Genomic DNA, 22,007 nt, shown 5'->3' with positions numbered 1-22,007 from the left:
TGCAAATCACTGGTAAAAGTGCGTTCGTGATTGTGAAGAAAAGTAGTCAGTATTTTTTTCCCTTTCTTTTTTAGAAGAAGTTTTTTCATTTAATACACTCTCATGTACAAAGTCTTTAATTCAGCTTTGACTACGAAGTTCCGACGGTATTCATATTGTAACTCTGGCTGCAGCATGACTTTGCAAAAGTATCATAGGAACAAATCTTAAAATCTTTCAAAATAACCCATGAAAAAAAAACATCTGAACCACTTCTATAATTATTAGTAGAGCCCTAAGATACTACTACTGGAGCACTTTATGTAAATGAGAAGATTAAAAACTGTCAGTTGTAGCAAATATTAGTTCTTCATGTGACTGCACCATGTGAAATTCTCAAGAAATTTTCAGAATTGTACCTACTTTTTTATTTATTCTTCTTATTATTTATTTTATTTTATTTTATTTTATTTTATTTTATTTTATTTTATTTTGCACTCAAATCAGTAACAGCAGCACTCTGTTTTCTGTTTCCAGCTGGGCAGTGCATATTTCATAGCCTGAAATGACATGCTTATGATTAGCATATCTTCATTCCGCTCAAGCATTCATCATCTGCATGTGCCTGCTTCAGCTACCCGAACTGTGTCTTCCCCAGGCTGCTTTTGGAAAACCCTAACGAAAGAAACCACTACACACCCGCTCCTCCCCTTCCTCCTCCTTTTGTTGATTCAAGCTGTAACAAATTTTTCTGCATTTCCACAGCTTATTTTGTAAATCATCCAAGGATCAGAGCAGTTGCTCTGCTTGTCTACTCAATTCATTTCTCAGCCTAAGATAGTTCTCAAGATTAGATCTCCTCCAAGATTTAAGACAATAACTCTTCCTTACCAAACAGTACAAATGAGCACTGGTGAATGCAAGACCAAGAATGCCTAAGAATTATTTAAATAAGCAGCAGGCCAAAACTAAAAGCAAAACCCAAACCAAAAGTATTTGAAAGAGTATTATCAGTAATGTTTTGTGTATCAGAACAGAGGTCAGCAGAATAACCCTTCTGTAATATATAACACAGTCATGCAGATGACCTGGTTCCTCTTTCCAGGCTTTGTCTGAACAAACTCTAGTGGTTTGCTTGATGTCCACATGGAGAAAGCTTGGAATTACTGGTTGATCTGAAGGGTAATCATGCAGGTGGAAGTGTGTGCCATTCTGTCAGAGGCTTGGGTCCTGGGATGGAGTGACTTTTGGGAAGGCAAGTTACAGTGGACTTTCAAGTGGCTATAAGTATGTGATTAATGTTGGAGAGAAAGATAACGAAGTGCCAACTTTTAACATGTTTTAACATTTTAAAACCATAAGAAGATAAAATTGTGTTTAATGAGAGTTCGAGAACTATTGTGGGTCCACATACAGGATTCCCAAAGAAGCCTTCTCCTAGGTGCTGGTGCTCTGCTTATCCTTACAAAGATGATAAAGTTTTTGGAGATACTAAACATAAAAGAATATTCAGTGCAAAAATAAGTGTATGAAAAGAACAAAAGTTAGGAGAGCTGTGGTTGCCCTGGTAACTATAACTCCATCAATTAACATGTCAGTTGGTTTTAGCTGCTGACTTCTTAATGTTTCCCTCTACTTATACTCATTAATAATTTTTAGATCTGATATTTTTCTTATCTACTTTATTTCACAATTGTTTATCTGTTGTTGGTAGTTTTGTCCCTACCCTCACTGAGTTGTTCACAGACAACTTCTCTTCTTTCCCCTGCACCCTGTTTCCTCCCCAGGTGAGGCAGGGTGGAAGGGGCAGATAGGGAAATGCAGTATTGCAGCAAGCAGTTTTCCTGGAATAATTTTCTTCTTAGAAAATCATTGTCTTGTCTGCAAGAAACAGAACTGTTCATTTAAACTTATTACACTTCTCATGTATCAAAATGACACAATGATGTGACAATGATGTAGACAGGTAGTAACATGGCAAAAATAACTGTTGTTTTCAGTGCATTTGACGCAAACTATTTCTTTTAAACATCAAAAGAACAATAGGTATATTTTCTGACACATATCATAACCTTGGCTTTGGTTCAGGAGTGCTGACATGAGCTGGGACTGAGATGCTTTCTTTTATTTCTACTCCTGCTTTGGTTCTTGGTCATGGACGGACATACACTTCTTGGAAAAAGCTTTATACAATATATTTTCTAAGCAAGTGTCAGTTCACTCCAGGGAAAAATCTTTCTTTTTTTTTTTTTTTTTTTTGCTTACCTTTGGTAGAGGAACATTTGGAAATAGCATAGCAGCAGTAATCAGCAATGGCTCTCTAGTATAGTAGAGTTTGGCATAGCATATGGCAGAGTATAGCATCTGTTCTAGGTGGTTTGCTTGTAGCTTAAAAGCATGCTATACTTCTAGTATTTCTATCCGCTTTTGCCTGTTGCTCAATGTTAAATACTGTTGGAAAAAAAAAAAAAACTCTGTCTCTGCAAAATAGTTCTGAACTGTGTTTTAAGTCTTCCTATGTGGAGGAATTTCAGTGGAAGTAGACAAGATCCATTTAAGTAAAGTTTTGATAAGGGTTTTTGTTCTTTTTTGAGTGAAAAAATAAACAATAATAAACCATCTGAAGATCTATTCCAAATGTAGCTTTGTTGCTACAGAAGCAGTTGGACTATGATAATTTTGCATTCTCTTCACCATGATAAATTAATCTGTAAGCTTTGATGTGAAAGCACTACATACTTAAGCATCAAAAGTATGTGTACATGGGACAGATTTGGATCTAAGATCTACCTCAGATCTACCTTCTGATGCATCAAACTAAGCAGCCTAATAATATCTCATTATGACAACATAAATCTTAGTTGACCAGATATTTCTACATGGCTTCAAGAAGTACATTTCAGTATCTGCATGAGTAGAGTCTCTCTCTTTTTTTTTTTTTAATCATAGTTTTCGCTTTTTCCTCAATTTACTGTACTATATAACTTCTGAACAAACTCAAAAGAGGTTATCTTCCAATAACCATCTTAATCTATATTTGACCACCTAAATAAAATATTTTGGTATCCAAGTTTGCAGATGAAGTGAACATTTTTACATCTCTCTATATTTTGGATGCACAGGAGACTGGGAATCCAGACATGGTTATTGTTTGGTTTAGTTTGCTGTTCATGCAGCAAATCACCCTTCTTTGACAGACATCTAGGTTTAAATTTTAGATCTGTGCTTGCTCAATCCCCTGGGTTTGTTTGAAAATATTAAATATTTTTATAATAATAGTATTTCACGTATAATGTGCTGAAGATCCAGCGTTTTGCTTTAACATCCCAAGGAAGAAATGCTCTTGACAGCAGACTAGGAAATTGAAATATAAACTTGTAGCATAAATTGCATACAAGTGCAAACTGGTATAAGATGATGTAACACCTTATTTTATCTAGTAAAATGAAGTGAGGAGGAAAGATGTTAATTACCATATGGTTAAACAGTGACACGTGATTAACAGCAGCTAGATTTCATGAAATCTTTTTGAAATTGTAGTATTTGTAATGTCTCAGTAATCACTTAAAAGCATAAGCTAGCCTAAGGATGGCTTTTACACAAAGGAAAACAGCTTTTCCCCCTTCCTTTGATAAAATTCCCTAATTGTATGTGAGTTCTGGTCTGTGTTGCTATTAGTGTTAGAAAACTTGTTTTACTTCATCTAAAAACCATTTGGATAATGTTAGCTCTAAGTTTTAATTCCATCTTGACTGCTCAGGACTATAAAAGAGACACTGATACAGGTGAAGGAGACAGAGCAAAAGTTTAGAGGAAAAAAAAAAATAAAAGAAAGATAAAATACCATGGAATGGGAAAAAAAAAAAAAAAAAGAAAGAGTAGAAAATGAAGAAAATGTAGAAAGTAAATAGGAGTTATGGGAAAGGTGCATGAAGGAACAAAGAAAGGGCAAATACCAAATTTAAAACTTCTGACAAAATAGCTTGTGCTGTAGGCTATACTACCTCTATCTTTTGGGTTAAGAAGAATTTTGCAGTTGCTTATACATGGATTAATAGACAATGTTATGAACTCAGATAGATTGAATCAAATGAAAAAAAAGGAGTGTAGAATAGGTACTAAACTTTGACTTCAGGTGTTACAGGCTTAAAACAGACTTGAAGGATTACAGTTCCTCAAACTTTTGCTGAGATGTACTGGTGTATAAATGACACAGTTCACAGAGTCTCTATTGTAATCCCAGTTGCCAATATTATGGGTTTATTGTTGGCTTAAACTTTAGGGAGCAACCTCATAAAGCAAGGGTGGTGTGTTTTTACAGTTGCTCATTGTAGACTTGCACCAGGATGGGGTTGCTAGCAGACCTTAGAGTGGATTGTGCTGCAGTGGTATTTGTTACGTAGGATTATTCTATGTTGCTACATTGTCAAAATGTAAAAACGCAAATGTGGTGAAGTTTTCCTACAGCTGTGCAATATTTTTTTTGTCCCACAGGACAAATATGAACAGGTGGAAGGACATGAATTTTAAAACAACAGAAAGTAACAAGCCAGCCCAGCTCTGGCACCCATAAATGTGGCTGTGGGAATACAAACAAATTACTGTGGAATGAGTTCATTGGATTCGTCGTACATTCATAGCATTGGCTACTGACTCAGTACATGCTTTTGACTTGTGGTTTATGTGAAGTAGTCTGTCAGTGAGTTAATTCCTCTGTACCAGAGGTGTGCATGGGGCAGTTCCCTAGCATGCCTGCTGGCCTGTGCATTCGCATGTTCCTCATCTGGGTGCTTGTGCTCTGATCATGGCAGATAATGTCGTGAACCCTGCATTTTAGTACATTGCATGGCTTGAATGAGTGTGTATGTTTCAAATTATGTTTAACCCAATGAATACAGAGTTCTGTCATACCTACACCACTTTATTTTATTTATTAAAATTGGGAATTGAAGCTAAATTTCACATTCAAAGTAGACAATAAGGTTGGTTGGTGTACTTGGCTGTCAAAAACTTGTAAAGTTGGCTTTGGTCTAGCTCTTATTTTGTGCCCCAGAGAACCTTTGTAGACATAAATTAAAGCATGCAAATACCTACCTGATCTGATGTTCTAGTAGGTAATTAGGTATCTTTTCTGGAAAAAAACACCTCTATCTGTAGCTATTCCCCTGAGGAAGGGAATAGAAGAAGGAGAGTTATATAAAAGTAAGCAGATAATGTTTTAAATTATTCTATGGCATAGTACTAGTGCAAACCATTTTATGATCAATCCCTGCATTCAGAAATCTGATTCACGTTGCTAGCTGGAACTGCACAGGGAGCATGATCAAAATATTTTCCATTTCAGCCCAGAACAAGTAGATAATGTTGCCTCATGATTTTGAAGGGTTTTCTGTCCTTCTAGAAAATTTACCTAGGGATTCCTAGGGAAGAGTAAAGATACCACTGGTAGTGTGATCTAGTTACCTAAAGCAAATGGAAAGGTCTTAAATGCAATCATTGCAAGTATTGGACAAAAGTCATTATTTAAATATAAAGGCATGAAGGAATAATTTTTCAAAGTATTGCCTGGAGGTCTAGGTATATTTTTTCTTTGTAGTGAGAGGAACAGTACATTTTAGACCTTGTCCTGTATTTGAAAGTGCTCAGTGGATGAGATCTGAGGGCATGTGAGTTTAGAAAATTTTGCTCTAGGAGGTCCAGATTGAACCTTGAAAGCTATGAATAGTCCTCAAAGCCTGGCTTGCATATTCACTTTCCCTGTCATTTCAAGGTGAGGAGAACATTGTTTGCTTGCAGGCTTTTCATTAATGTTGAAAGGAAATCACAAGAACAAACAGCTCTCATGATGGTTTGAACTTCTTTGTATAACAATCCATGTAAATAGTTGTGCATATCCAAGCTAGACATAGCTTTAGGGCTGCAGTTAAATTGCCAGCCTACATGCCCATTGCACTAAAGTTGGACAGCTCTGGGTTATGTTCAGCATTTGTAGTTATATGAGTAATGTTTAGAAAAGCCACTTATTCTTTCTGGAAATAAAGGCTAGATGCCAAGTGGATGGACGAGTAGTTTGGATGAGGGGTGAGGGGAGAGCTGGGAAAGCCATAGAAAACTTACCCGTTTTATTCCTTATGAAATGCTTTCACCTTGGAGTTGTTCTTAAAATATTGCACAAACAACTAAGCAGTGTCTTTCAGCCAGCTGCCTTAGCCATTCCCTTTGAAGCAGATGTGCTACGCAAGTCTGCCAGCACACTCAAACATCAGTGAGCAATCTTGGTGTGCCTTTGGCTTATTAGGGGTGATGCGTGCTGCTGGCTTTTCATTCTGTTTAAAGACAGAGCTACTATGAGGTCTTCTTTATCTGCTGAGACAGAGAGAAAGGCAACTGTAACTACAACAAAAACGGCTGAGCACAGTTTACCTGAATATGGGGGTCCATGGTAAAACAAGACATTTCCCCATCCAGTAAACCAAGTTCAGCAGCTACTTGCAAATCCCTAAAGTGGTCAAGGGCTTCTCTCTCAGGTGTGAAGGCTGTTGGGTATTGAGCAACCTCTGGTGAGTGGCCATGGCTGATGAGATAAAAATTAGCTACAAATGACTGACCACAGGCTGTTCATATCATTTGGTTACTCAGCTATGAATCTGGCTTAGCTGACTATGGACCCACTCTGCTTGCTGATGCTCAGTGCAATGAACTGTATTGGCTGTACTGTGTTTTTGGCTGTCAATGGAATAAGCGACAAGTTCAGACAGAAGTGCAGTTTGTATCAAGAAGGATACTTGGTTCATGGTGACAAACAGGGGTGCGAGGGCATGGCATGTAAGGGCATAGGAGAAAAAGATTTTTTCAAGCACTGAGGTAGGTGCTGCTGTTACCAGGACAGCAAGGCTGCTGTCAGTCTACAGTACCAAAGTTATGGAAGCAAGCGACTAGCTGTTGGGCTGCAGGAAAATATTGACCATATGTCCTTGCCAGCAGTAGAGCCACAAGGTGCTGGTGGCATGATGTAAACCATCTCTGTCCCTAGGCAGAGGTCCACAGCACGCATACAGCATGGAGAAACTGCTGTTGGAGTGAGGTGGTGAAAAACAGCTATTGCTTACATGAAATGAGCAGTTTTAAGCAGGAAGGATTATGGTCAGGATGGAGGGACCCCTCCCAAGAGATGTTCTGGGGAGCAGAGGGAAGGGGAGATCAGCGTGGAGACAGGACTGAGAGCTGTAGTGGTAGGGGGGAGAAAGAAACCCTGTGCAATCTGAAAGAAAGAACAAAGTAAAAGAGGGAATGCAAAGCAGTGGTAGGACAGGGCCCCTTGCACCAGTGCTTAATGAGATCTGGTGTATAGATTGGGAAGGGCATGAAGGCATGCAGCAGCTACCTGTGCAAACATGGGAGCCCCAGTAAAGAAGTGCATCACGCTGTAAAACAACATAAAACAACAAACAGAATCACAACAGAAAATGTAAAACATGGCAAATAAACACCGTGCAGTGAATGTGCATTATTTAGTGCTAGTATTGACCTGACGGGCTGTTGCAGCTCATTGGTTTTGGTCATCACATTGTTGTACCATGTTTCTGAAAGCAGTGACTGAGCTGTTCACCCCAAGCCTCTGCCCTCTCCAAATGTGCAGGGCCATTTTTGCTTCTAGCAGCTACCAGTGCATCTTGTATTAGCTTTGAGTGTTGTAGAACTAGCCATAGCAAACACTCTGGGCTGGGTTTGAAGTTGGCAAGACCCTGACATGAGTGGCATGTGGGATGGGTATCCCTGCTTACTGCACCCTTGTTTTGCATGGGGGAAGTGTGGTAGATGTTTCTGCTGTGGAGTAAGATTGGTGAAGATTGTGCGTGCAGTCTGTGTGCTTGGCTTTTTGGACAGTGAAATCTATAATGCTACAGAGTAGTCCTTTGGCAATAATTTCAAGGTGTGGAATAGTAGGACTTTAAGAAAATATGAATTAAAAAAGGTACTTTAACAGTGCTTTCCAATGCATAAGGTCTTTGCTCTTATCTGTTAAAAAAAAAATAAATGTGAGAGAATCAGGGTAAAAGGGTGTCAAAATACTTGGGAGTAAACAATAAAAGACTGTCTAAGCATATGTAGTCCTGTGTGTAAATCAGATTGTTTATTGTGAGGTTATATCCTCAAAGCAGCTGCTCACAATAGCTTGTTGTACCAGTTCTACAAGATTTTCTGAAAGAAAATCAAGATATGAAGCCTAGTTTGCTGCCAACATTTGTTTCACGGAGGCGTCCTGCATCTTTGTACCCTGTGCTGGCAGTCTTTATGTTTTGAGAAGGAACTTTGTTTCTCTTTCTCAATCAAGAATAAATGCAGTGCAGGACCAAAAAAAAATGGGGGAAAACTGTTTCTTTGCATTTTTGTTTTCCTTTCAGAAGCTTGAAGTTAGGAGGAAGAAATACTAGAAATTGAGCTAAGTGCTTTAGAGCACGTTTAGCTATTATCGTTTGTATACACTCATGAATCTCTCTCCTTTTATTACCAGCCCTCAATGAAATGTGGAGATTATCACTAGTCATGCGGAAGCATTTAAAAATTCAGGCAGAGACAATAGGAAGTGTCAGACAGTAATGGAATAAGTACAGCAAAATTACAAAGACAGCAGCTATTCATTAATAAATTAGAACCTTGTAGGTTGTTATTATTATTATTATTATTATTATTTTAACTGAAGGGCTCTAACTTGCAGATGATATTCCTTTGAAAGTAACTTTATGCTGTCCCTCTCACCCTGTTTGAAAAATAATAATAATAATAAATCCCTTTTTAATCATAGAGTGAATCATTTATTAATACTCCTGACCACATGTTTGGAAGTAAATTTAGCATAAAGGAGCTGGAACCACAGCCACCTCCATGGGCAGGTGGGGAACTGTGAGGTGCAGCCCCAGGCACGGGACTATGAAAATGGGGTGAGCAAGAGCAAGCCCTGGAGCAGTGCTGTCCCTTTCTCCTACTCTGCTTACTGGAAACACTGGTGTTGCATGCAACACAGCCAAAACGTGATGTAAGAAAGGACCAGCTAAAGGGCATGATGCGCTGGGGTAATTTTGGCAGTACTACCGGGAGGTATGGGGTGGTGTTCCCCTGGTGCGCAGCCCAGCCCACGGGCTCGGCATGGGATTCCCTGCCTTGTGACTCAGTATTTGGCAGGGGACAGCCTCGCCGCCCCCCCTCCGTTTTGGGCCCGTGCACTGGGAGCACCGCCCGGGTTGCTGTGCTCATGTTTTCCATCTGAAAGCACCGAGGGCAGCTGAAGTGAAGGCCACCCAGTGCTTCCAGCCAGCAGCTGCAGCAGCGGGTCTCGTCTCGGCCAGGGTCAAGCATGTTCTCACTTATCCACATTACATATGGGTGGCCGCGGACCCCTCGGGAAAGCACATTTTCTCACTATCTGGAGGTGGCAGCTATTGTCTGCCTTTCCAGCTCTGCTGCTCAGAATGGTTTTCTGCTGCTTCCTGCATCTGCTGGTCTCGGAACAACACATGGGAGAAAACCTTTCAGATCTGCAGCTCTGCTACAGAGGGACCAGCTTAATGAGAAATGCTTGTTTTCAAAAAGTTTTTTATTAAATAAAATCCCTTGTTCCTTTCTCCATCCCTTGCCCCTTTTGCTCCTTCTTTTTCCCAGCTGAGGGCTAGAGGTGACTTCTGTATGCAACATAGTTTTCTGATCATCTCTCTGAAGGCTAAGTCCCCTGATCTTCTGTACAAAAATGCCACTTCTTATTAATTTTTTATGAACCGATCTTATTAACCCGACTTTCATTTTGTGTAAACTGTAATTAAAATGTATGAAGAATTTGACTTGCAGTGTGCCCTTCTGGGTTGATGGTTGAGCCTGCCTTAGCAGCATGGATCAAGAGCACACAGACACTGATTATTTTTTTCTTTAAAGGAAGACTTGGGTCATTTCATGGGGGGCAACTGGAGCCTCTGAAAGAGGAACCTGGGAATGCTTTTTCTTTTTGGCAAGATTTCTGCAGCCACATGTGTACAGTATGGACCTCTGGCTGGAAATGCAAGGAACGAGCTCAGCTCACAGCCTGCTCTCGCAAAGTCAACATGTTCCTAGTCTCCAAATAGCTGCTTTATTAGGTGATGTTTTAAATTTCCTTCTGCCCTTTTTTGGAGGGTATTTCTGAATAAGGTAGAGGGGAGTGACATTATCTGTGACCCTACCCGAAACATTGCTAGAGAAAAGTGAACACTGTTCTGAGAAGCTTGCAAGGACAAATTTGGTTGGAGTACAGTCAGGCTGCTGAATTTCAGAGATTTGAGACAGGCTGGGGAGAGGCCAGTGTGTGTGTGCAGTGCTGGTTTGTTTCTGTACTCTGACTTTTAACAGTTACCTCACCATTTTGAGTGCTTATTTCTACCACCCTTAGGCCAATCTAGTTATTGTAATAGGTATGCATGTTTGCAGATAAATCTGTGATAAAAGCTTTTTTTGTACATTTGTAGATGTCTAAAGGCAAAACTGACATCAGAGACACTGCTCAGCTTATTGCCAGTTTTCTTCCCCCAAACTGCAAAGAATCATACTAAGATAGCCAGCTGGTAAATGATAATTTGCAGGCAGTATTTGCAGAATCGCTGTTGTTGTGCAACTTTCAAGCTACATTTCTTTATACATTATAATCAACTTTGGACTTTTCTCTCTTCTCTTCTCTTCTCTTCTCTTCTCTTCTCTTCTCTTCTCTTCTCTTCTCTTCTCTTCTCTTCTCTTCTCTTCTCTTCTCTTCTCTTCTCTTCTCTTCTCTTCTCTTCTCTTCTCTTCTCTTCTCTTCTCTTCTCTCTTCTCTTCTCTTCTCTTCTCTTCTCTTCTCTTCTCTTCTCTTCTCTTCTCTTCTCTTCTCTTCTCTTCTCTTCTCTTCTCTTCTCTTCTCTTCTCTTCTCTTCTCTTCTCTTCTCTTCTCTTCTCTTCTCTTCTCTTCTCTTCTCTTCTCTTCTCTTCTCTTCTCTTCTCTTCTCTTCTTTTTCTCCTTCTTTCAGTATTTTATAGCCATTTCAGGGGAGGAAAATACTAAAAATAAAATATGATCCATGACATGACTGAGCCCTCATCCAAATTAAGAGTTGTGAGAATTGTTTTAAGTAGCATGGTTTTTAAGTTTGGATATTGTTGATAGCTGTGACTGTGATGTTGACACTAGCAGTAGATAGCAATTTCCAACTTTTTTTTTTTTTTTTTTTTTTTGGTGGCTGATCTGATTATCTCTGCTTCTGCTTCTTTACACTGTACTGCATGCAGCCTGCTCTTTACAACCAGGATACACATATTGAATGAAAATGCTCAGTGCAGTTGCCCTTGTAGTTTTAATCTCCCCTTGCCAAGGTTTTAAAAGCAAGGCTGGTTTGTTGTTGACTTATAAAACATCCCTTTTGGCTGGTTCTGTTTATGGGGATCCCCCCTCACAAACAACTGAAGCTGATAACCGCTAGCACCTTCCCTTGCATCCCCGTGCCCTGGCCACAAGACTGCTGGCTGGGTGCTTGCTCCAGCGCTGCTCCTGGACTGCTATTTTGGAGGGCAATCAGTTTTTCCCCTTTGATGCCCTGATGAATTCACTGGCTACACATGGCAAGGATGTTTTCTTGTCCCTTGGTTTCTGATCCATCCTGTGACTTAGGGTATAGCGAGACAACAAAGCTTGACAAGGAGAAGATGTCTGCTTTTCCCATTAGAGATTGAGCATAGCCTTTCATGATGCCCCTTTTTTTACAGATGTAACCAGATGTGGTGTTTCTGGTAAGAGGCTCTAGGCTAGCCTGTCATGTCAGTGCAGTCATGTCTTTGCACTTGAATTGCTTCTGGTATGTGCCTTAATTAATTAATAATGTAATCTATCCAAAGAAGCCTCCTCTTTCCTTAGATAGAGGTTTCTCATTTAAAACACAGTAAGAGTGTTTCTTCTGATGCTATTCTTTTCTCCTCTGTGCAGGGGCAAGCCAGCATTGTTGTGCATGCAGTGTTGGCAGGTAGTTCCCTTGCTGTGGCCAGAGAGCAGGAGCTCTGAGACGAGCCATGGCAGACGACCTTGGAAGAATTGGGCTGTGTTCCTAACAAGGCACTCCTTTTTTGAACAGGTGAAAACCCACCTTCCTGCCACACCCATGTATAACTTCTCTGGGGGCAGATGTCTGTCAGGGCTGCTTTTTGCTTTCCTGAGAATATAGCAAAAGGTTAGCAAAATATTTAAACCGTAACATATTCACAGGCTGAGTGCACGAGGTTTATTTAAAGGAAGAGAGTGCTATTAATGGAAAGCATGTGGTTTACTTTTTTTCCCCCCAAAGTGGGAATGTTGCTTTGGGATTTGGCATGCTCTTCCATACAGTATGTGAAATGAAGAGAGAAAGGTTTGGGGAAACTTTCCATACATTCATGTCCAATTTCTCTCACACCAGGTGAGAAAACTTACCGATTATTGTGTTTTGTGTACTCATATTTCACTTGTTTTTGAGCAGTATTTTTATTTTTTCCTTTACAACCAAATTATGCTTTTGTCTCCTTTGTAGTAGTGATACATTGATAATCTGAATTAAATGCAAATTATGGGTGCTGATGAGGAGTGATAGGAGAAAAAGACAATACAGCTGTTGCAAATGCTTCATGATAATAACTGCCAATTTTAAAGTTCATTTCCTTGCATTTAAAGTGAAATGTTTAAAGTAGCTATGTGTAGCTGGAAATGTTGCTATACTTAAAAAAAAAAAAAAAAAAAAAAAAGATTATTTCATACGCGATACTTGGTTATCATTGTGTCAATTATGGCTTGTCAGGCAACATTAGTCTTTGATATCTGACATTTGTGGAAGGTGTTTATACTTTTCAGTGCTTTTTAGCACTCTCCTGTATGTTTGCTACTTGCAGGGTTGAGTAAGATACTCAGCTCTACAGTCTAATATTGGCAAGACTGGTAAAACGTTGCATGAGTCAAGCAAATGTTGTACCAGGTCTTTGCATGATCTCGGGGCAGTGTGCAATGGCCCTACCAAAAATGAGAATGGAAACTTGCAATGTGGCATGCAGGATTTCAAGCTTTTGCAAAAAACACTGCATGCTCTTAATTTAGAAGGTCATGCTGAGAGTGGTTGTGCCTTCCCACCAGTTTGTGGAACACAGCTCACAGCAGGAGAGATACAGGAACATGGCAGTGCAGAGGGCTGTCCTGTGCAATGTGGGTTTTCTACCCTTGTGTGAGCTGTCACCTTGCGGCATCCATGCTGGAAGTTTGAAACACTTGGATTTCTGTTCAAGCCATTAAGCACTTTCATCTAATGAAAATAACCTTATTGTAAAAAGGAAAGCATTAAACCAAATGATAACTGACTTTTCTTTCTCTGCTAATTTTTTAAATTTGAGAGCTTTTGGAGTGCTTAGCCTTGCAAGTTCAGATTTCTTTTTTAAATTGCTTTACAAAATCACAGGATGTTTCTGTGGTAAATGTACATCTGTGTTGGCTTTCGCTGAGCTTTGGAAATAGGTCAGGAATTAAAGCTCCGGCTTTGTGGTTCTAAGGAAAGCCCTTAAGAAAGTCTCTCAGACATAAGAGGGTAAAGAGGGGTCACCAGAAATGCAGTTTGAACGTGTATAGATTGTGTGGTCTCTCTTGTCTACATGTATGTACTATACTCTACACACACACGTATGTGTGAGCTTTTTGAAATGACACTCTCCAGTACTTGCTTAGAAAAGGCATTACTACAGGGGAAAAAAAGAGGTGGTCATGGGAAAATGTTGAGGGAAATGCTTTGCTGTTGCAGTGGTAACTCCTTGTGTGCCTCAGGTTTAGCCATATGGCTTGAGCTTAGCTCTGTTGCTTTGTGCACCTCTGTGGAAAAACCTTGTGAGGCTTGCCTTTGCTGTGTGGCTGCATTGCCATGGAAACCAGCGTGAACCAAACCCTCATGCTCCGGGCCTGCCTGCAAATGCACAGAGGTCATGTCGGCATCTGCCCTGCACTGCCCTCTTGCATTTTGCAGGCACTGCTAAGATGGAGGTGGTGAGAAGATGAATAGGGGCTTGCAGGGGAAGGGAGGAGGAGCTGAATTGCCCAGGGAGCACAAGTGGCCAATGAAGTGTGGCAATAGTATGATCCAATCATTTTGACCAACCCCCAGATATTACTGGTTTGCTCTAGTGTGATCTATGTTGCTTTTTCGATCTCAGAAAAACAGTGGAAGTGTGCAATTGCTTCTGCAGTGGTGGGAGGTGTGGGGGTCTTTTCTTATCCCCTCGCCCTGGGGCTCAGAAGGGCACTTTGAAGGAGCTCTGGGTGAGCTCCAGGGGGTGCACTGCTGGAGCAGGGCACAAAGAGAGGGGGAGAAAAGTGTTGACACTAGAGTTAAACCTGGACATGGTTTCTGTAGCTTCTCCTTCAACATTTAAATAAACAAAAAGTAATAATAATAATAAAAGCCTTAGGGGAAAAACAGCAGCAACAACAAACAAACAAACAACTACCCCCCCCAAAAAAAAACAAAGCAAAACAAACAAACAAAAACAAAACAAAACAACAATAACAACAACAACAACAAAACAAACAAAAAAAAAAAACACAAGCAAGCTAAAGAGAAAGGAAGCAAAACAAGATCCAAGGTTTGGTGTAAATGGAATTCCCCTATTCATGTCCTTCCCTTCCTCCTAGGGATCTTACATAGCAGGATTACCATGTGTGAGATACTTTTTCTGTGCAGCAGAATAGGAGGGCAGAAGGAAAATAGGATGGGACGAGAGAGAAGTTTCTTTCTTTCTTTCTTTCTTTTTTTTTTTTTCTTTCCAAAGTGCATTTGAGCTTTCCTTTGGCATAAGCAACTTCCCCTATCTCTCCCTAAGTCCCTTATTTATTAGACCTGTGGGTTGCCCTTCAGCAATCTCATAACAGTGTGGCTTTTTGCTACTCTAAAACATTAATTTCCAGGAAAACTGTGTAAGTAGGCTGTCTTCACGGCATGCACAATTATTCATTTTTGTGTGCCCAGGTTGCTCTGAACCTCTCCTCCTTGCCTTTCTCTCTGCCTCCAGGGCTCTCTGCATGTGCTGAGATGCAGCACAGCCAGGAGAGCCCCTGTCCCCTGAATACTACCTTTATATGGAGGAGGAAAAATAACATCTATAGGCACGGTAAGGAGGACCTGTTTCTTTGTTGTGAACATTGCTGAGTTTAACTGGGAAAGGTAAGCATGGCTAAAGGTCAAGAAATCTGAGTATGACATAAACCATGGTTAATGTACTAAATCAGTGCAGCTTCAAAGGTACTTCTTCTTTGTAGCTCTGGCTGTCTTTTTCCTGAGGTAGCTGAATCAAACCAGACTGTCTGGCTGGGAAGATGGACGTATTAGCAAAATCCTTGCTCCATGTTTATTTCTTCTCATCCTGCCTTCCAAGCAATCTGTGGAGCCTATGGGCAGCCTGCTGTCATGTCAAAATACTTTAAGCATGGCCTCTTCCTACCTTGTTGCACCCCTTTCCCTTCTCTGCTTGCCCCCTGCTGATTCAGATGGCAGCATTAGTGTGATGACAGTCCTGCACAGTTCTTGATAGAGTGCATGTGCCAAAGCCAACCGCAATTATTCCCCCAGCTCATGATCCGGGCTGCAGGGTGAGATCATTGCCATGAGGTCACCATGCTGCGGTACCCTCTAGGTCCAGCTCCCAGCTGCATGTGGCTTGTTGTCACGTATATGTATCACTGCTAACCATGTCTTTACATGATGATGCACTGACCATGGCTTGCTGTCCTTTTTTCTCTGATACATATCACCTCTAATTTAGAAGAAGTCTTCACTTCTTCATGTATTTTACTAATGTACATTTTTTTTCTGAGTTATAGGTTTACTTCCCCGTACATGTCCTATCAAAAAAGAAATGAGCTAATAAAGATTTAAATATGCACTCTAAGCATGAAGCTGACAATATTCAAGTTAAAAAGGAAAAAAAAAATCTGAAAGTCAACCTTTTTTTTTTTTTTTTTTCCTTTTTCTTGCAACTTTTAAAATGTCACTGCCAAGAGCAGTGACCACAGTGGTGAATGAAGCTATGGAAAAACAGAGCTAAATCTGTGTTTTGATGTTGTTTTTATAAGATCTGGTCCCCTCCTTTTTGAAATTGTGAGTCAGGGAAATGTGTGCACAAAAGCTCAGAAATAAATACCTGGACTCTTTTTAGAATGAAAATACTTGAAATGCATAAAGTTTACCTTCATGCATGTGCTTTGTTTGTGAAATGAATCGGTGAAATTTGGCACGCTTCTTAAAGAGGCCTTTTGCCAGTCTTTCCCCATAGTCTTAGGTCATGCCTTTGCATAATGATGTGATCCATGGTGGGCAGGAATAATTCAGCCTAACTATGAATAATGGCAGTATTTGTGGTGAACTGGTCATGACATTCTCACTTGAGCATTTGTCTTTGGGGACTACGTCTTCAAGTCATGAGATTTGCAGTAATGTCAAGAGTGAGAACAGCACAGGAATAGCCTGGGTGAGGGGAAAAGGGGACACTTGTTTTACAGGGTCCACCATAGAAGGAGAAAGGAAAGGAAAAAGGAAAAGAAAGGAGAAAGGTGAGGGGAAAGGGAAAGGGACAGGGAAAGAAAGGAGAAAGGGGAAGAAAAAGGGGAAAGGAAAAAGGAAAGGTAAGTGGCAAAGAGTGAAGGGAAAGGGGCAAAGGGAAAGGGAAAGAAGACTTGCTTTAAATACTGACATTTTTACAGTAATCTCTTTGTGATATTCCCTCCACCCCCAGATATTCTCTGTGTCTGAAACAGCACATGTCTGCAGCCTTGTGCACAAAACTCACTAGAGTCCCAGTGAGGGGAAAAACAACTTGTAAGGAACTAGGTGAGTAGAGAAGTAAAGGGGAAGCATCGAGTTGGAAGGAGCTTCTCAGTAGTCCAAAAACCCACAAACTTAAAAAACAGCACATGCTTTTAAACATGCTGGAATCAGACACACTACCCCAGATTTGGATTATCCTGGGCAGAGGAAGAAGAGAAACATGTTAATTCTTGGGATCATGTTTAAATAGGGATACAATGTAAACACTGTCATGCCAGAATGAGCTACTTCCATCATGCCTCATTGGTGTCCATTGTTTCTAAGCTTTAGGTATTTGGTGTCTTTGAAGGTTAGATTTCTAGATGTAAGTTATTTATTACTAAGTAGAAAGGGATGTGTGAAAAATGCAGGCCTCCCCACTGCAATTTACAAAGGCAATTTATTTACCTGTGCAAAGTATTTACCTGTGGGTAAATACTTGCGGTAGTTGCATATAGGAATAGTCTGGACACTATAGTTTTGAATAAAAACAGGTTTAAAGTACTGTGGTCATGCTGATTAGATATGTAGGCTGCAACTGCTTTGTGTTGAGGCAAAAATATGTTTACAGGAAGACTAGTGAAATGGGAAAGGAGTATCTGTGGTTCAAGGGAGAAGAATTATTAATGTTCCAGTGACTTTTGTAAACTGAAAGTCTGGGAAGCTGGTTGTGGGCTAAGAAAACCACAAGTATTCTGGCTTGGTTTAAATTCAGTCTCCCCAAATTTGTTTAAATATGTGAGTAGGAATCCAAATATTGTGGTGACAGAAGAGCTGACACTCTGTATGTCTTTCACATATTTCAAAGTCATGTTAAAGATAGTATAGTGACTGTTTTGGAGATTTGTTTCCTTATTGTACCATTTCTTTTTCACTAAGGATGTGACTTCAACCAGTTATTTACTTACTTGCCCTCAAACAGGATTTCATTTTTTTTTAATACCTTTTTTTTTTTCTCAGTTAGTGCCCAAAGCACAAGTCCTCAGTATTGGCTTCTGCAGAAAGTCCAAGGCTGCAATTCCACGTGACTCCAAAAGGTGAAACACTAAGAAAACAATCATGATGTCTGATTTCTTTTAATCTGCTTTTATTATGCAATTGGTCACTGTGCTAGAATATCCTCACTGGTAACCCCTTTGCAGTTATCAAATGCCTCTGTTTTGTTTCAGTTCTTTACCAGCTGTAAAAGACATTTTATTGCCTTGTATATTTTTTCCACCATAAAACTCACCACTTCAGTAGATTGCCTCAGTGCTACTTTACAGATAGCTCAAAAACGGAGAGTTTTTAAACATTTAGTGTAGCCAGTGGCCAGGTACGCACCGGCTAGTATGTCCAGAGCAAGCAGCATTCTGCCCAGGGGTTCCCCCGGCATGAGGCCATGGTCCATGCTCTGTGCTGCCGGCGACCGGCTGGCTGGTGCCTGCTGCCAGAGCTGCTCGCCAGCAGGCACAGCTCCTGCTGAGCCTCGCTGCAGGGTGTAACGTCTTTGCAGTCAATTAACAACATTGCTATTAAAAAAGGTCCAGATTCCTTTCTGATTCGGCAGAGTGCTTCAATACATGTTCAAAGTTAGGTACTTGATTAAAGTTTTCTGTAATAAAGATGTGAAGTCTTGTGCTTGAGGATAGGCAGGTAAGTACGTTCCCAAATCAGGGCCTGACATGTTACAGTTCTTAGAGGTTTCCAGGAATCTCGAATATCCTGAAATACTGACTTTGCTGCTTTCCAAGCTGAGTATAACCTACAACTGAAAAACAAACTCAAACCGTATTACTGTGAAGTATTCCGGAAAGCCTTCTAAATTACATTTTCCAGTCATTACTGAGGCTTGTCTAGTCAAAAACTGTTTACATTTCAGTAACCTTAAATAAATAAATAAAATGACATAACCCTGGCTTTCAGGAAACTGAGTTTTTTAAATAAAAATAAATAAATAAATTGGTAAAATGAATAAATTCCAAGTAGATGGAGAAAGAAGCCATAATTAATTGAGTTGTTAGACACATCCTGACTGTAACATTTCTCACATTTCAAGGTGGTATTTTATGGCTTGCTGCCTGTGGTCAAGAAATGAGTTTTAGGAGAACCAAAATCCAAGTTTTCACCACAGTATTATATTCAACAATTTATACCAAATTCCCTATGCTTATTTTCTAATGTATAATGCCCACTTACACACTTTTTGTAATATCCTACTGATAAAGTACTAGAATATTAGAAAAACATCTTTGTTCCAATCCAGAGTATTAAAAGCAGACTCATAGCTATTCTCTGACTGACTGTGATTAATTTGTACATATAACCACTGTGTTGCTTGTGAGAGTGGGTCTACCCATCTTACTATGAGGTCTAAACTTGTCATTTTCTGTAACAGTATGCTAAACAGTCATATTTCATTATTTCATCTTCTGCAATATCTGACCTTCTAATATTCCCACTGAATATAGTACAAAACTCCAGCTGACTTCAGAGACTTGTAAACTCTGAAAAAAAAAAAAATAGTTCTTAAACACCATTTGTGGTAAGGCAAGGCAGGAGTCACAGATCAGGGACCGTCTCCAGTTCCCACTCTTGCTTCTCTGCGTATGTTTTAGGGGTAAGGCTCTAAGCCTCATACCTTGCCATATTTCAGAGATGTGCTTTTGTTGGTGCAATGCTTGAAAGCTGAGAGGTGCAGGTTCTGGAAGCAATGAATTCCAGAGAGCTGGGCAACCTCTGCTACAAGTCTGACCCCCAAAATCCACATCCTCCTTCATTTGCCCCAAACTTCCATACATTTCAGGTGAAGAATTTGGGGTTCAGTTGTGCAAGCTGCTTTTGATGAAAATATTCCATTTCCAGCCCCTCCCAGACAGGAGTGAGCCTGAGCTAGGAGACTGCATTAGAAAACATGCAAACTCTGGAAAAGTTTGGAGCACATGTGAACTTTGCTACTGATCAGAGATAAATAATCCTGTTCAGAACCTTACAGCACAATTGAAACAGAGCTTTTGAAGAGACTGAACTTGGATCGTGGTTTTATGGCTATCTCTAAAATATTTTATCGCTGTTTTATGACACAAGGGTGTAAATTATGGGGCTGTAAAAACCTGCAATGTGAAGGTTTTATCCTTTGCTTATGTACAAAACATGAATAATGACATTTTGGTTTTAGGCTAATATATATATATATATATATATATAGTGCAGCTTTGGAAGCCATGTGTATTATAGAAGGGTTACTTTGAACACTTTACTTAATATTTTTTTAAGCGTGGGTAAGTGGTTTGTGTAAGTTGGTAGTGTGTAACTATTTTCAGTCCACTGATATAGGTCAGAGAAAAACAGAATGATGAGGAGAAGAATGGGGGGAAAAAGTGTGTGTTATATGTATGTAATTACTATTAGTGTGTAAGTAGCATGTAACACTATAAGGATCAAAGAGGAAAAGTCTTCTATTACATGAACTAGTATAACAAAAAATTTCTTTTGGAAGCATAAGACCTTGTTCAGGCCTGAAACAAGCCTTACACAGTTTGTGTGTAAATATAATGAATTGGTTTATGTGCTATGTGCGCAGGTACACACGTGCTTATGTAAATGCAGCTAAATATATGCAGCAACAGCTACAATATTGACTTGCCTGTCTTATTGCATGTTCTCTGTTTTTAGATTAGGATTGGTAACAAATTAAAATGTTTAGCCTTCTACTACTTTTTAAAGCTAACATAAAACAATATAATTCAAGGAATGTGTTATGCTTCTGTGTTAAGGGAATTAAAGATCTATTCCCTTTGGTTATGACTTCACCAGAATTCATCAGTAGCTTACCCTGGCTTTTATCTCTTTGGCTTTGTTACTGATACTCCTTCAGATTTTGTTCCATCCCATGTTGATGTGATTCATCATCATTTCCTTCCACTGTCTCATGCTGAGTGACCATGGGCAGAAAACTTGTTTTCATCTGCTCCTTAGTTAACATTCTTGTTCCAGTAGACTCACTCAGATAAATTATTTCACAAGTTTTGAAAGTTATTTTATATTTGTGAACTCCATGTTATCCTCCTGTCACCAGCCTTGGTATCAGTGTCCTTTCCAGTCTCTGAGAAAAATGTTTTATACTGATTGGGATGCTACTGAGGTGTTAAGCGCCCCTTCCCTTCCCTTCCCTTCCCTTCCCTTCCCTTCCCTTCCCTTCCCTTCCCTTCCCTTCCCTTCCCTTCCCTTCCCTTCCCTTCCCTTCCCTTCCCTTCCCTTCCCTTCCCTTCCCTTCCCTTCCCTTCCCTTCCCTTCCCTTCCCTTCCCTTCCCTTCCCTTCCCTTCCCTTCCCTTCCCTTCCCTTCCCTTCCCTTCCCTTCCCTTCCCTTCCCTTCCCTTCCCTTCCCTTCCCTTCCCTTCCCTTCCCTTCCCTTCCCTTCCCTTCCCCTGGAAGGACTAGGGTGAAATGTGTGGCTATACTGGTATGAAATATGTGATTTCTACTGGTTCTAAGTGATTATTGTTCAAACTTCTAGGTGATGTCTTCACTTTGCTACAAGATGCAGATGGATTACTCTTTGCCAGCTTTCAAGGCAAATATTGCTGTATGGTCCTTGCCCTCAGCAACATCCTCAGTGTCCTGGTGATGGGTGCTTTGAAAGGATTGGGCAGAACAGACGTCATGCAGAGCAGACGTCAGGCTCTGTAAGTACACTGGATAACCTTGTGGCCACAAGTTGGCAATTCCAAGTTTAACTAGAGTGTTTTAAATTAAAAACATCTGGAAATTCTCTAGTGATTTTGATAGGATTTTATGATTTTTAGAGAGATGAAACTTTATATCTAGCTAAAATAAATATAAAAGGAATTTTTATGTTGATTTATTAGTTCCTATAATCAGCAGATGCTCCTGTATCACAAGTATGCCATAATTGACAGGCAGCATCTGATAAAATTCATTATTTTGCTTCTGCTTCTAACAAGAAAGGGAGAAAATGCTTTTGGATATATTCAAGATATATTTCCAAAGATCTATGTCTAGTGGTGTCTCTACATATATATAGAGGGGGACGTTGAAATATTATGTAAAGAGGTGTACAACTTTTACAGAGATTTCTAACTTCAAGAACAATGTGTCTGCAACTAAACTGTACTTTGTTTAGCTGAAATAAACATTTTGAAGAAGAATCTAGCTGAATGGTCATTTTTGGTCTGGCA

General features: G+C 39.9%; 1 long non-coding RNA gene across 1 annotated transcript in view; it reads left to right on the top strand.

The window, feature by feature from the left end:
- Window positions 1-22,007, top strand: part of LOC309874369 — a 254,547-nt gene that overhangs the window by 177,453 nt on the left and 55,087 nt on the right. The window contains exon 6 of the long non-coding RNA XR_014316822.1: window positions 21,326-21,494. This is a non-coding gene — a long non-coding RNA (uncharacterized lncRNA). The remainder of the gene's footprint in view (window positions 1-21,325; window positions 21,495-22,007) is intronic.

This window comes from Aythya marila (assembly GCF_965140915.1).
Source record: "Aythya marila genome assembly, chromosome: 2".
Classification (NCBI taxonomy): Eukaryota; Metazoa; Chordata; class Aves; order Anseriformes; family Anatidae; genus Aythya; species Aythya marila.
This window is presented reverse-complemented; position numbering and strand designations above follow the sequence as displayed.